The 14,396-nt window shown below is 40.3% G+C and overlaps 1 protein-coding gene across 3 annotated transcripts in view; it reads right to left on the bottom strand.

The window, feature by feature from the left end:
• Positions 1-14,396, bottom strand: part of PLCB1 (phospholipase C beta 1) — a 797,636-nt gene that overhangs the window by 140,950 nt on the left and 642,290 nt on the right. The window lies entirely within an intron of this gene.

The raw sequence follows: 14,396 nt of genomic DNA, 5'->3' as shown, positions 1-14,396 counted from the left end.
TTTGCATAGAAGTAGAAATTGCAGTAAAAAGGAAAAAGACCTAGTACTCTAGCTTTACTAATTTAATAAGAGGTTCTTAGGATCTAACTAATATATGAAGAAAAGAAGGTTCAGAAGATGAGTTACATTACATCTTGTTTCTCTAGAGGGAAAACAAACCTTAAGAGAAGTACATATCTGCCCTCTAGTGTCCAAATGCAAGCATTGCAATACTTCCCTTAAGTTAATACAAACGTGGGGATTTTTAAGTGAAAATAGAATTTTTTATTTTTATTGAAGTTTTAGATCAAACTAGGTGTTGCTCAGGGGCTATTCTTGACTATTTGCTCAGCATTGACCTTTGAAAATACTTAATGTGTGTGTCCGTGGGAACCATATACATAGCTGGGGATCAAACAAGAGTAGGCCGAATGAAAAGTAAGTACTGCATTTCCTATACTATCTCTCTGGCCCAAAGCTAAGATAACTATTATATATATGTATATATTACTATTATGTATAAATATATATTTATACGATGGTCCTCATTCCCCTGATCCTTGAAAGAACCCCCAGTACAACATTGGGCTACACTAGCACACGACAGGGATGAATGGAGATGTTACTGGCTCCTGCACAAGCAAATCGATGAACAATAGGATGACAGTGATACAGTGATAAATATGTGAAAATAAAATTATATAAAAGACCGTTTTTTCATTTTTATACAAGGAGGAGATAACTTTCCTTATTTATTTATATATTTATTTATTTAATTTTGCTTTCATATGGGATGCTGGGAATTGAACCGGGTCGGCTGAGTACAGGGCAAACACCCTACCCGCTATGCTATTGCTCCAGCCCCAGGAGGAGATTGTTTTCAGCATGCTCCTTGAAGAGATTTCCATTCTGGACAACAGAAAACTTGAATTTGATGATTACACGTTAGAGAATTAGAATTTAGGGTACCTAATTAAATGGCTAACATAGTAATAAAGGGTCTTTCAAGCAGCAAGTATGGAACTATGTTATTGGAGGTGTTAGTTTAAACAGTTGCCACCCATTTTGTGACTTGAGGGAAGTATTCTGATTCAGACACTCTATGAAGAAGGAGCAAAATCTCATGTTTTCTGAACATTGAAGAGACAGATAATCAGTCCAACAGAATCAGTGTCAGCGGTGGCTTTACCAGAGCTAGCCTTATCTCACTAAGATAACTTAGTACACATCAAGAGCTTTCTCAAATGTGTACAAATCAGATATTACATTTCTATTTGCAAAGTGAAATAAGATGCTATACTGGCCTCACATTCCTAAGTAATTCAGAATCGTTTTTAAGCACAATGTCCTGGGCTGGAGAGACAGCACAGGGGGTACAGCACTTGCCTTCTAGGTTCAATATTCGGCATTCCATAAGGTCCCCAAACCAGGCAGGAGTGATCACAGAGCACAGAGCCAAGAGTAAGCCTTGAGCACACACAATTGGATGTGGCCCCCAAATCCAAATATAAATGAAAACAGAGATGGGGATGCATATTTTTAAGAAAAGGTGTCAAAGTTTTAATTTTGAAACCAAAGAATTGGGTGTTCACTATATTGTTACTTCAGTATCTGTATGTTTGAAATTTTTCATGAGAAAATATGGCAAAATTCTATTTTAAAAATTCTAACAGGGTGAGTTAGAAGCAAAAGGGAGCCTTATGAATTAAAGATAACTTATCCATTGGCATGATTAACGCTTTGATAAAAGTAAAAGATTTTGTTTTTTGTTGCAATTAATAACCAGCAAGAACTTCCAGCCATCGTTGGAACAGAGATCCAACTGAATCTTGACGCAGAATGGCCCTGCCACTATAAAAATGATGAACATTTACCTAATATCTTTGTTGAAATATCAGTGACAACTGTGGGCTTTGTGGATATGTGTGAAATTTTTAATAATGTTGGCATCTTCCTCCAGGCTGGAAAGCTTATAAGATCTCTGATCATTAATAAAAATTTACACACATAAATATAGTCTTTGGTGAATATATAAAATGAACATACAAAAATATGTAAATGTATATATGGATTTTTCCTGCTCATATTATTACAAAGTACTGAATCTAAAGAAATACCTATATGCTATGCTAGAATTAAGGAAAACATTTATGAGTGAATCAATAAATGAAAGGAATAGAGATTTTGTCCCACTGTCTCTGAAGAGTGGATTTGTATTTACTCAAAATTCCAACACTTCATTTACAATGAGATGAAAGGATCTCTTCGAATGGTCTCTAGTTGAATGGTCCATTCTATATGTGCTTAGTGGTTAAGAGCATGAAAAACCTCTGGCTCCCAGCACATTTTTTCGACTCCACCATTCTTCCTGTGTTAACATATGCCTCAGAGACCTGGGCCCTACGAAAACAGGTGGAGAACACTATTCGGGTATCCCAAAGAGGAATCGAAAGAGCTATGCTTGGAATATCACATCTCACTCAAGTGAGAGAAGGAATCAGGAGTTCCAACCTCTGTCCATGGTCAAGAATCAGGGACGCTGTCTTGTTTGCCAAAGAGTCGAAAATCAGATGGGCCAGATATGTAAGACGACCAGAGATGACCGCTGGACTAGAGCTATTACCTACTGGATTCCACGGGACATCTAAAGACCACGTGGCCACCCACCAACGAGATGATCAGACTTCTTTGTCAAAACCTTGAATAAACAGGTTACACTAGCACTCGACAGGGATGAATGGAGACGTTACTGGCACCTGCTCGAGCAACCGAAGATCAACGGGATAACAAGTGATACAAGTGATGTTCCGACTAGCCCTCATTTATTAGCAATACTTTAATAAGCTCACCAAAGAGCTCAGTAGGAATGGACTTTGCAGTTACACAAAAATCATAGATTTTTGGTTTTTTAATTTTGTTTTTGGACCACACAATCCCAGTGGTGCTCAGGGCTTACTCCTGGTTCTGCATTCAGGAGTAACTTCTGGAGGTGCTGGCGGACCATGTGGGGTGCTGGGGACTGAACTGACACCCCACATGGTTCTCCAGCACCACCATTTGGTGAAGACTATGGTCAATCAAAGCTAATTTTGGAGCAGTCCCAGAGAAAAGTTTCTGTGAGGAAGTTGACATTTTAGAACAGTGGAGATAAGAGCTTTCATCCGAGGAAAGCCACGTATATGGAGAGACAAAACTAGCACTCCAGGACAATGGTTCTTACTGTGGGGTCCTTGAATCAGCAGCAGAAGCATCAGTGCAATTTGTTACAAAGGTACTATTTGAGTCTTGGACCTGCTGAATCTGAAACTCTGAGCATAGGGCATAGCAATCTTTGCTTAAAGAAGTCACCTAAGCGAAGGCAAGAGTGACAGTACAGCAGGTAGGATGTTTGCCGAGCATGCAGCTGACTGGGGCTCGATCTCCGGCACCACATACAATCCCCCCACGCGCCACCAAGAGTGGCCTCTAAATTCAGAACCAGGAGTAAAACCTGAGCAGATCTGGGTGTGGCCCCCAACCACAAAAATAAATGAAAAGAAAAACTGGGCTGGAGTGATAGCACAGCGGGTAAGGTATTTGCCTTGCACGTGGCTGACCCGGGTTGGATTCCTCCGCCCCTCTCGGAGAGCCCGGCAAGCTATCGAAAGTATCCCACCTGCACGGCAGAGCCTGGCAAGCTACCCGTGGAGTATTCGATATGCCAAAACCAGTAATAACAAGTCTCACAATGGAGATGTTACTGGTGCCCACTCGAGCAAATCGATGAGCAATGGGATAACAGTGAACAGTGAGAAAACTAAACAAATAAAACCCACCCATATATTCCTAAGCCACTGAAGAATAAGTTCGGATAATATTCAGTGACTTAAAGGTGAGAATCTTGATATTTGATTCAAATAAAAATTTATTGGAAGGGCTGGAGAGATATAGCTGGTAGGGAGCTTGCTTTGCATGTGCCAACTTTGTGCCAACTTTGCTTTATTCCTGACACAGCCCCCCCTCTCTCACCCCAGTGATCCCTATGTGCAGAGCCAGGAATTAGCCTTGCGCACTGCTAGGTGTGGATTTTAAAAAGAATATTCAAATAGTATTTTGAAAAGATGTGAAGAGTATGTAAAACAGTCTACATTTTGTACTTAGTCAGCATTCCTGTATCCTGCTAGAGAGACATAAACATGAAAGTTCAATCCTTGTTCATGGACACAAGATAAGTTAGGCTAATGAGGTGCGGGGTTAGGGGCAACATCTTTCCTCAAAAATGAGCTCCCTAGAGAAGCAGTTCCCTGTCCCCTCGGGCTTATTACACCCACTCAAGCTCATAGGGTCCACAGCATCAGTGACCACTGTGCACATGCAGTTATATACTGCTGATGTACAACAGGAGTTCTGAAGCCAGAGACCTAAGATTTCAATTTGCTCCTTACTAGTTGTGTGGCCCCTAGCAAGCAATTTAACCTCATTGTGTCTCATCAAATGTTTCTCTACGGTCCAATGGAAATAATAATAGTAATTAAGATATAGATTTTTAAAACTTAAGTGTGCTGATTGGCTCTTGAATGCTATGGGTTTGAACTGTCTGGGTCCATTTATACCCAAATTTCCTTGTAAAGACCTATATTTAAGGAAATAACTGTAATACCATATGTGTAGTTTATCTTTTTAATAATTTTCTTAATAACATCTTCTCTTCTTCAGCTTCTCTTGTTGCTGGACTACAGTATGCAATGCAGAGACATATAGTATACAAAATATGTTCTGACTATGTTGTTGGCAAAGTTTTGAGTCAACAGCAATTAATTAGTAAGTTATTAATTAGTAATTATTAGTTATATATTATATTAGTTATTAGTTATTATTATATATTAGTAATTAGTGGTTATTAATTAGCAATTAATTAGTAATTATTAAGGGATTCCAACATTCCACATGGATTTTGGACTCGGTGGGGTCAAGGCTAAGGCCACTAATGCTGAAGTTGTTGATGGGTGATCTGCATATGCATGGACTCAAAATGATGACGGGTACACAGTACACAGAAAATGTAGATAATTTTTTATTTATTCTTTTTCATGCTACCATAGGTCATGTTTAAGTACTATACCTGTATAAGAATCACCTGAATTTAATTTTATTTTTGTATAGTCCAGGACACTCTTTTCTTTTAAACAAACACTTCTCATGCCATGAATTCCTAGGGAATGGGCTCCAGCAGCTCGGGTTCTGTTCTGTTGGTTCTTACAAAGTCTGCTTCTCTGGGTGGAGCAGCCTGGCGCTTCAGTTGAACCCAAGTTACTTTCTCTTTGGCTTCCTTCTTTTTTTCATCATTTGCTTCACCATTTCAGGAAGCTGTCTTGACTTTTAAAGTGCTTAATACACTCAGTGCGAACATTAATTCTCTTGGCAAGAATCTTGCCCTTGATTTGTTTGTTAACGACAATGCCAACAGCATGCTGGGTAACATTGTAGACTCTTCCAGTTTTGCCATGATAACATTTGTGACGCATTCCTTTTTGGACAGTGCCCATCCCTTTATGTCTATGATATCACCTTTCTGGTATATATGAATGTATGTGGCCAAAGGAACAACTCCATGTTTTCTGAAAGGTCTAGAGAACATAGAGCGAGTGCCTCTCCGTTTTCCCTTTGTGTTGGTCATTTTTAGCAATTTACTGGGCACTGGTGGTTCCGGCCAAAAGGGAGGCTATTTTATTTTTATTTTAAAAGTATTTTTGTTTTATTTGTTGAGCCATGACTGGTGGCGCTTAGGGCTCACTCATGGCTGGGCCAGAGGAACCACAGGAGTTCCGAGGATTGAGCTCAGTCAGCTGAGCGCGAGGCAAGCATCCTTCCTTCTGTACTATCTCTCTGCACTCTGACCTAAATTTTAGTAATAATACACTCTTAATATACCTATTTCTTTATAGGTAAATTTTAAGAACCCAAATCCACAAGTGTTACTGATGCCTCATTAGGTATCCAAAAGTCACATTAAAATAGCAGGCGTTTGAAATACATTATTTGGTGTGTGTGGGGGGGATCAGAGGTTAAGCCTGGTGATACCTGATCAACCAGCCCAGATACTTTAGGCTCTGGCCCTGTGGTGCTGGGGTACTAGGGTCACGCCTGATGGTGCTCAGGGTGGGAACCATGTGGTTCTGGGAATCAAACCTGGGTCCCTGTACATGTCCTGGCCACTAAGAGACACCCTGGTCCTGAAAAAAAATTTTTAATTTAGAAGTCTATAATACGCATACATTTTATAAAACATTTCTATGAATAGTCCATATATTCTCTCTCTACAAGTCTTTAAAATACTGCTAACACATTTTTGACATGTGTCCCTTTACATATATGTCAATTATAGATGTCTCTTTATATATACATGCACACATATGTATATATGTGTGATGTTAGTGGCGTCAGACTAGAAATAACACTGTGACTGTCACCTAGAGAATCACATCTTTGTGTTTCACGCCCAGCTTGTCCATCATTGCCGTGCTTTCTTGATATTTATCCTTCAATCTGCCCTCACTCCCTTTGCTGTTGCCCTGACTGTTGTCACACACTCTGACTGTGTCCTTGCTGGAGGTTGAATGCTTTATTGTGGTGGGGATCTTCCTGGGATTCTGGTAGTGTGGATGGGATTGTTCTTGGCGTGTGGGGTGCTGTTGGCATCAAACTCGAAGTATCACACATGCAATGCAGGTGCTCTACTACCAAACCTTTCTCTTTCCAGGAGAGAGTTTCTGGCAAGTGTAACAGAATTATACTTCAGAGTTATTATGTGTTTAGTCTTTTTCAATTGCAATGGCTGGAGCAATATAGCACGGCAGGTAGGGTGTTTGCCTTGCACTGGGCCAAGCTGGGTTCGATTCCTCTGCCCCTCTTGGGGAGCCCAGCAAGCTACCAAGATTATCTCGCCCGCACGATAGAGCCTGGCAAACTACCCATGGTGTAGTCGATATGCCAAAAACAGTAACAAGTCTCACAATGGAGACGTTACTGGTGCCCGCTTGAGCAAATCTATGAACGGGATGACAGTGATGACAGTGATACACACAGGTATATGTGTGTATATAAATATTTAAAGATTAAATGTTTTGAAGATTCTGAGGGATTTTTCTTTTAATATTTCAATTTTTTATAGAAATAATTTATTTAAAGAAATGGCTACTATTTTGGATTAGGAAATCTTCAACTTTATTTAAATTCACCCTATGAATGATTACTAGTCTTTTGGGAAGGGGGTACAACTAGTGGTGTTTAAACGACCATGTGGGGACATACAAAGCATGTGTTCTAATTTTTTGCACCAACTCCCTGAATCTGAATAAGCACTTTTTCACTCAAATTTTGGTTATTCCTTAACTACATCTATGTTGAAAATTATTATTGATCCCATATCTACATCTTATATGATCTGAAACACATGTCAATTATTCAAAGCGTGGGTGGGGGAATTTTCACTTAATGTTTGCAAATTTAGTGTCTTCAAATCACTCTTTAAAAGAACTTATTAAGCTACTACAAACTTGGGAATACTGTGCAGGTCAATGGAATTTGTAATTTTCATGTAGAAATGATTTTTATAACTAGCAAGTTAAAAGGTTAAAACTATGAAAGCTTTCATAGCTAAAATAGTGTCTCTAGTGTCTTCCATGTCCTAGATAGAATTTTCTTTTCAGAAAAGCATAGCTACTTATTTTCTATGCTCCCATTCAAACAAACTTATATTATTACATGAAAAGATAAAGGGTACACTTTATTAAAGCCTTTTCAAAGCATGAGATGACTTCTCTTTTCCTGTATTACAGGGCAAGGGAAACTCATTTGTTTCCTTCAGTTTCAAAACCATGGTCCATTAGGGTTTTAGACCAGCATATCTCACCTAGGGGCTACGTGGTCCCTCTGTGGGCCCCCAGGCAATTATAAGGAGGTCACAGATGAAAATAAACAGGAGTGCCACCAGGGAGCCAACTGGTAGTGTGAGGTCACAGGAAGAAAACAGGGTTAGAAGGGGCCCACAGTCAGAAAAAGAACTGAGAAACACTGGTTTTGACATTTCAAGGAAAACTTGTATTAGACATGTGGAATATAAGTGCTATAGTACTTCTATAGTTATTTTTAGAACTTAAACTGTCCAAGTAAGTACCATGAAACCCAGGTAATGCGAAACTTTGTGATCTTGGACTCTGGGCCCAACGGGACCCCAGAGCAGAGATCCTCTGCCTGCTTCCCCCAGTCTCCGGCGACCCAGGGGTCACACCCATAAACCACCTTGTGCTGGCGCCAGAAAATCTCCTCATCAGCCACCTTCAGAACTCACAGCTGCTTTTCTCGGAAGGGAGCATAAAATGAGGCCCCCATAACCATGCCACCGGACTTCTTGCCAGCCTGTTTCCACTCGGGGCATCCCAGAGAGGGGCGGGTGAGAGCCCTTCCAGGACCAAGGGACCCAGCCCCAGAAGCCGACCTCCACCACCCAGCCGCCACCATGCTCCAGGATGCTTTCCACATGATTGGGTCGAGCCTCACGCATGAATTAACATATTCCTGGACTGTGCAGCTGCTTTGCTGCTGTGCAATACATCATCATATAGGGATATTAATATACATGCCTCTCAGAGAGCCCGACAAGCTACCGAGAGTATCCCGTCCAAATGGCAGAGTCTGGCAAACTCCTTGTGGCATATTCAATATGTCGAAAACAATAACAGGTCTCATTCTCCTGACCCAGAAAGAGCCTTCAATTGCTGGGAAAGATGAGTAAGGAGAGGCTGCTAAAATCTCAGGGTTGGGACGAATGGAGACGTTACTGGCGCTCACTCAAGTAAACAATGGGATGACAGTGAAACAGTGATGACAGCGATACAGTGAAACTGTCCAAATACCCTCTAAGTTTAATCTATATCACACATTTAATGAAGAAACTTTTGGATCACCATTTTCAGAGGAAGAAAAATAGAATTGGCCTGGGGGCTCTATGTTTATTTGTTTTTTTTTTTTGTTTGTTTGTTTTGTTTTTGGGTCACACCCGGCGATGCACAGGGGTTACTCCTGGCTCTTCACTCAGGAATTACCCCTGGCGGTGCTCAGGGGACCATATGGGATGCTGGGATTAGAACCCGGGTCGGCTGCGTGCAAGGCAAACGCCCTACCCGCTGTGCTATCGCTCCAGCCCCGTTTATTTGTTTTTTTAAATATTCATTGTGTTGTGTTCATTCAGAAAAATCTCTGATAGGTGATGTGCAAAGAAAATGCTCTCAAGGGACACCCATGAATGACTCGTTCCTATAATATCAACTGCTATAGGTGTCTCACTCCTGAGATTAGTATATATTTATATAAATGGTCATTCTATATTAACATCAGAAAATGTCTCACTATGATCATTTATCTGAGTTATTATACAATGCCCCTGCAAAATGTGGCTGTCTTAAAATTGTACTTTTTTTTTTTTTTAAGGTTTTGGGCCCTGCTGGTTGCTGCTCAGGAATTAATCCTTGCTCTGTGCTCAGGAATCACTCTTGGTGGGCTAAGGCAGGCTCAGGGTACCATACGGGATACTGGGGATTGAGCTCTGTCATCCAAGAACAAGAAAATCGCCCTACCCACTGTCCTATCATTCCAGCCCCTCAAAATTTACTCTTAAAGAAAGTGCTTAGTTCTTGAAGAACCCAGGTAACAAAGAGGTAGAAGTTGATATCAAAGCATTGCTTACAACCTGCGACAATTCATGTTCTTTTACTTAAAAACGCTCCCTTAGAACATTTTACATCTTTAAAAGTAAACTGACATCCAGTTGAATTTATTAATTCCTGATTCTGTATCATTGTATCACTGTCATCCAGTTGCTCATCGATTTGCTTGAGCGGGCACCAGTAACGTCTCCATTGTGAAACTTGTTGTTGCTGTTTTTGGCATATCGAATATGCCATGGGGAGCTTGCCAGGCTCTGCCATGTGGGCGGGATACTCTTGGTAGATTGCTGGGCTCTCCTGTTTCTAATTAGTGAATAATTCTATTAATGGATCTCAGACTTAAATTATATTTTGTTATCTCTATTAATACCCTAACGCAGAAGAATTTTAGAGTACTTGCAAATTTTTCTTTTTGGGTCCCACTCGGCGATGCACAGGGGCTACTCCTGGCTCATGCACTCAGGAATTACCCCTGGCGGTGCTCAGGGGACCATATGGGATGTGGGGAATTGAACCCGGGTCGGCCGCATGCAAGGCAAACGCCCTACCCGCTGTGCTATCGCTCCAGCCCCTCACAAATTTTTAAGGAGAAACTCTAGTGGCATATAGGTGTCAATAAGGGCAAAAGGAAAAATTTGTTAGATCTTTAATTTTCTTTAAACTTTCTAAGTCTACAGGAAAGGGGAAAAGACTCACCATAAGAAAAAAAACAACAGAATTAAATCATCATCTATATATAGTTCAAACAATCTCCCTGAGATGTGTTATATAAAGAAACATAGTAAGGAAACCACAAATACTCAAAGCAAGAGAAACTGAGGCCTGGTCTCCAATGGGAAGCAGGTCACTGTGGAGGGGTTGGAGGGTGAGTGAGGGGCGATGATGCTGGGTCAGGGCAAAGGGAAGCTGGCGCTCTGGTGAAGGACGAGGTGTTGAGTGTGTTTTGCACAGAGCCCTACCATTATTAGTACTGTAAACCATGGTGCCTAAAATCGAATCAAAATAAATGTAGTTTCAAACCAAAATGTTAGGAACAACACTTTTTGAAACTCAACACGTTGACAGAACTGAGTTTGCTACGTATGGCTGGGAGATGGTAAGATAAGGGAAAAGATTTCAGGGGGTTACTCTAAGACAAGAGGAAGCAGTCTTTCAGGTTGTAGGTTTGGGGTTGGAACACTGGAGCATGGAACCCTGTAATTAATAAAATTGTAAAGCATGATCACTAAAATAAGAAAAAAAAGAACACCCTTAAGTGATTAAAATTGTCACAAATTTCAAATAAAAAAACTATAATATTCACCAGAAACTAAAAGCCAAAAATAATCTAATACAGTAGTTACTTAGAATTGCCAAATCAAGTGGACATGAGATTTGTGTGTGTGCGTGAGGTTGGGGGATACCTACTGTGCTCAGGGATCACTCCTGGTGGTACTCAGGGGACCATCTGGGATGCTGAGGATTGAACTGGGGGCCATACGTGATGCAGTTCTGGGTAGCGGAGTTACAAAAACTCAAAAAAGGAGGGCAGGGCAGCTGCACAGGAGGCAGGTCCTCAGGCGCCAGGACATGAGACTCTTGAGCATGTGATTTATAAAGCCAACAGTCACAGGAGAAAACTGTAGGCAAGTGAAGTGATGAGGGCAGGATAAGAATGGCAAAGCACGTCCTAGCCGAAGTCTGGCCTCAGCTTGACTCCAGCAGAGCTCAGGAGAGTGAATAGCAACATATTATTTTTCTATCCAATAAAGGGGCCTGGGCTGAAGTGATAGCACAGTGGGTAGGGCGTTTGCCTTGCACGCAGTCAACCCAGGTTCGATTCCTCCACCCCTCTTGGAGAGCCCAGCAAGCTACTGAGAGTATCCCGCCTGCACAGTATCCGATATGCCAAACACAGTAACAACAGGTCTCACAATGGAGATTTACTGGTGCCCGCTCAAACAAATCGATGAGCAACAGGATAACAGTGACAGTGACAGTGAGCTGATAAATCTTCTGGATCTTTGAGTACTGGGCATCGGTCACTCTCACATCCAGACAAAGTGACACCCAGTTCAGATAGTGATAGGGAGGTGTCCCTGTTTCTGAGTCCTTTGCCTGTAGTACTGGGTGTAGGAGGTACAGGAATCCCCAAAAGAGGGCAGGACCGAGCAGCACAGCACCTGCTTTGAGCATGTGAAGGCACTGCCTTCTGTGGGCTCTGTACAAAAGTGACATCTTTGACAGTTTAAGCTAGGAACCTAAACATTTATTGATTATTTTCTTCCATAGACATGAGAGGCAGAAACAACTCGAAGTATACTCATATCTATTTTCAGCACAGTTTTCTGTTGGTAAGATTTCCCTATAACCTCATTAACTAAACTATAAAAAGGCATTATTTATGAAACGTTCCAGTCTAACTGTAATCACTGAGGATGATGTATCTCTTAGAGAGCCTGGGAAAGTTCTTGTGATAAATGCCTTTTGCCAAAGTATTTCTTTTCATTTTTGTCATAAACATTCAATTATCATCTCATTAACATGCAAATAATTCAATAGCTTAGATCAAGAATTTCTAAAGTGCTATGTAAAACACAAGGAAATAATTATAGATGCCCTTAAATTACATTTACATGATGTTCACCGAGAATCTGTTTAAAATATTGAAGCCAAGGGACTGGAGCTATAGTAAAGTGGGTAGGGTGTTTGCCTTGGACATGGCAGATGCAGGTTTGATCCCTGGCATCTCAGGTGGTTCCCCGAACAACAGAATTAATTCCTGAGTGCAGAACTAGAAGTTTCCCCTGAGCATCACTGGGTGGGACCCAAAAAGCCAAAATTAAAGGATTTTAAAAAAATTTTTTTAAATAACCAAGTCAAGTTGGACATGTGACCCGGTGGTCAACTGCATGCCTCATATATGTGAGTTCCTGGATTCAGTGCCCAGTTTTGAAAAAATACTGTGTATGCCTTGATATCCCCAACCTTTATTTGAGAAACTACTGAAGAAGGAGCCCTACAATATGCATTTTCCGAAACAGAATGTTGCTGAGGAATTTGCTCATATCGTGGTATTAGAGGTAGAACACGAAAGTACTTGCCTTACAGGCAGCTGTTTTGGCCAAGGCTCTGGTGCCATTCCCAGAGTGCCCCCTGCCTCCCAACAACAATAACAACAGCAAATAGTGACACCTCTGGGGTCACAATGAGATGGGAAAAATAAAATCAACCATGACAAGGTGTTATCAGACTATTAAATTATTAAAAGTCATGTTGCAGAATAATATGTAATGGAATAAAAAACACTAGAGCTAAGTGAAAATAAACATCTAGAGCCATGATTATAAATATTATCCTATTTTATTTATTTTTGGCTGGGGGGGGCCACACCTGAAAATGCTTGGGGGTTATTCCTGGCTCTTCGCTCAGGAATCATTTCTGGTGGGCTCAGGGAACCATATGAGGTACTGGAGATTGAATCCAGATCAACCATGTACAAGACAAATGACTTACCCACTGTACTATTTCTCTAAACCCTATCCTATCTTATTAAAAAGGAGTAGTTATATATATATATATATATACAATATATAAACTTCATTTTATAGTATGATTGCTGAATGTATTAGGTGTTTGAATTGCAGAAGATATATCTGAAGTATTCTTTCCTCACTTTTATTTAAATAATTTTCTCTGAGAAACAGCTTTCTTTTGGAATAAGAAAATGGCTATTCAATAAATAAAAACTTTAATGATCTGTAATTATTATTATCCTAAGAATTTTCAGAAAATTTCATATTAGTAGTCCTTTATTTAAGCATATTTTCTCCTAAATAATCAAATACAATTTGAAATGATCTCATTTCTATCACTACTTTTAATTATTAGTGACAAATCCAGAAATTATTAAATATTTCACTTTAAAAACACCAAAGTAGTGATAAACGTTTTACACTCTTTATATTCTTAAACTTCATTTCTAATATTTCTACTTTATTAATTTTTTGCACTGTGGAATTAAACTTAAAGTAGTAATGATATAAGCATATGGACTGGAGTGATAGCAGAGCGGGTAGATGTCTGCCTCGTACGCGGCTGACCCGGGTACAATTCCTCTGTCCCTCTCAGAGAACCTGGCAAACTACCAAGAGTATCCACCTGCACCACAGAGCCTGGCAAGCTACCCGTGGTGAATTCCATATGCCAAAAACAGTAACAACAATGGAGACAATGGAGATGTTACTTGGTGCCTGCTTGAACAAATCGATGAACAACAGACAACAGTGCTACAGTGCTATATAAACATATACTATAAAATAAATGTTTATGGCTTGAACTAGCAGTTTACTTTCTAAACTGTAAGAAATAACCAAACTAAGCACAGTACACTTTGCACTAATGTCACACAAAATAATAATCACAATCCTCACCTAATTGTCTTAATCACCTTTAATAAATATTAAATCATGTGAAGTTTTTATAAAACAGCAAGGTGTATACTATTTAATATGTTCATGCTCATGATATCCAAAGAATTTGAGGAGCAAATAAAACATGAAAAGATTCCATCAGGGATTTGAGAGAGAGTCCAGTGGTTAAGGCGTTTGCCTTGTAGATGGCCAATCCTGGTTCAATCCCCAGCAGCCCACGACACCCTGTAGGAGTGGTCCCTGAACACAGAGCCAGAAACACCACCTGGTGCAGCTCCAGAAGTTTTTAATCATTTATTTT

The sequence above is a fragment of the Sorex araneus genome, chromosome 3 (genome assembly GCF_027595985.1).
Source record: "Sorex araneus isolate mSorAra2 chromosome 3, mSorAra2.pri, whole genome shotgun sequence".
Lineage (NCBI taxonomy): Eukaryota > Metazoa > Chordata > Mammalia > Eulipotyphla > Soricidae > Sorex > Sorex araneus.
Note: the sequence above shows the minus strand (reverse complement) of the source record. Positions and strands in the feature narration are given on the sequence as shown.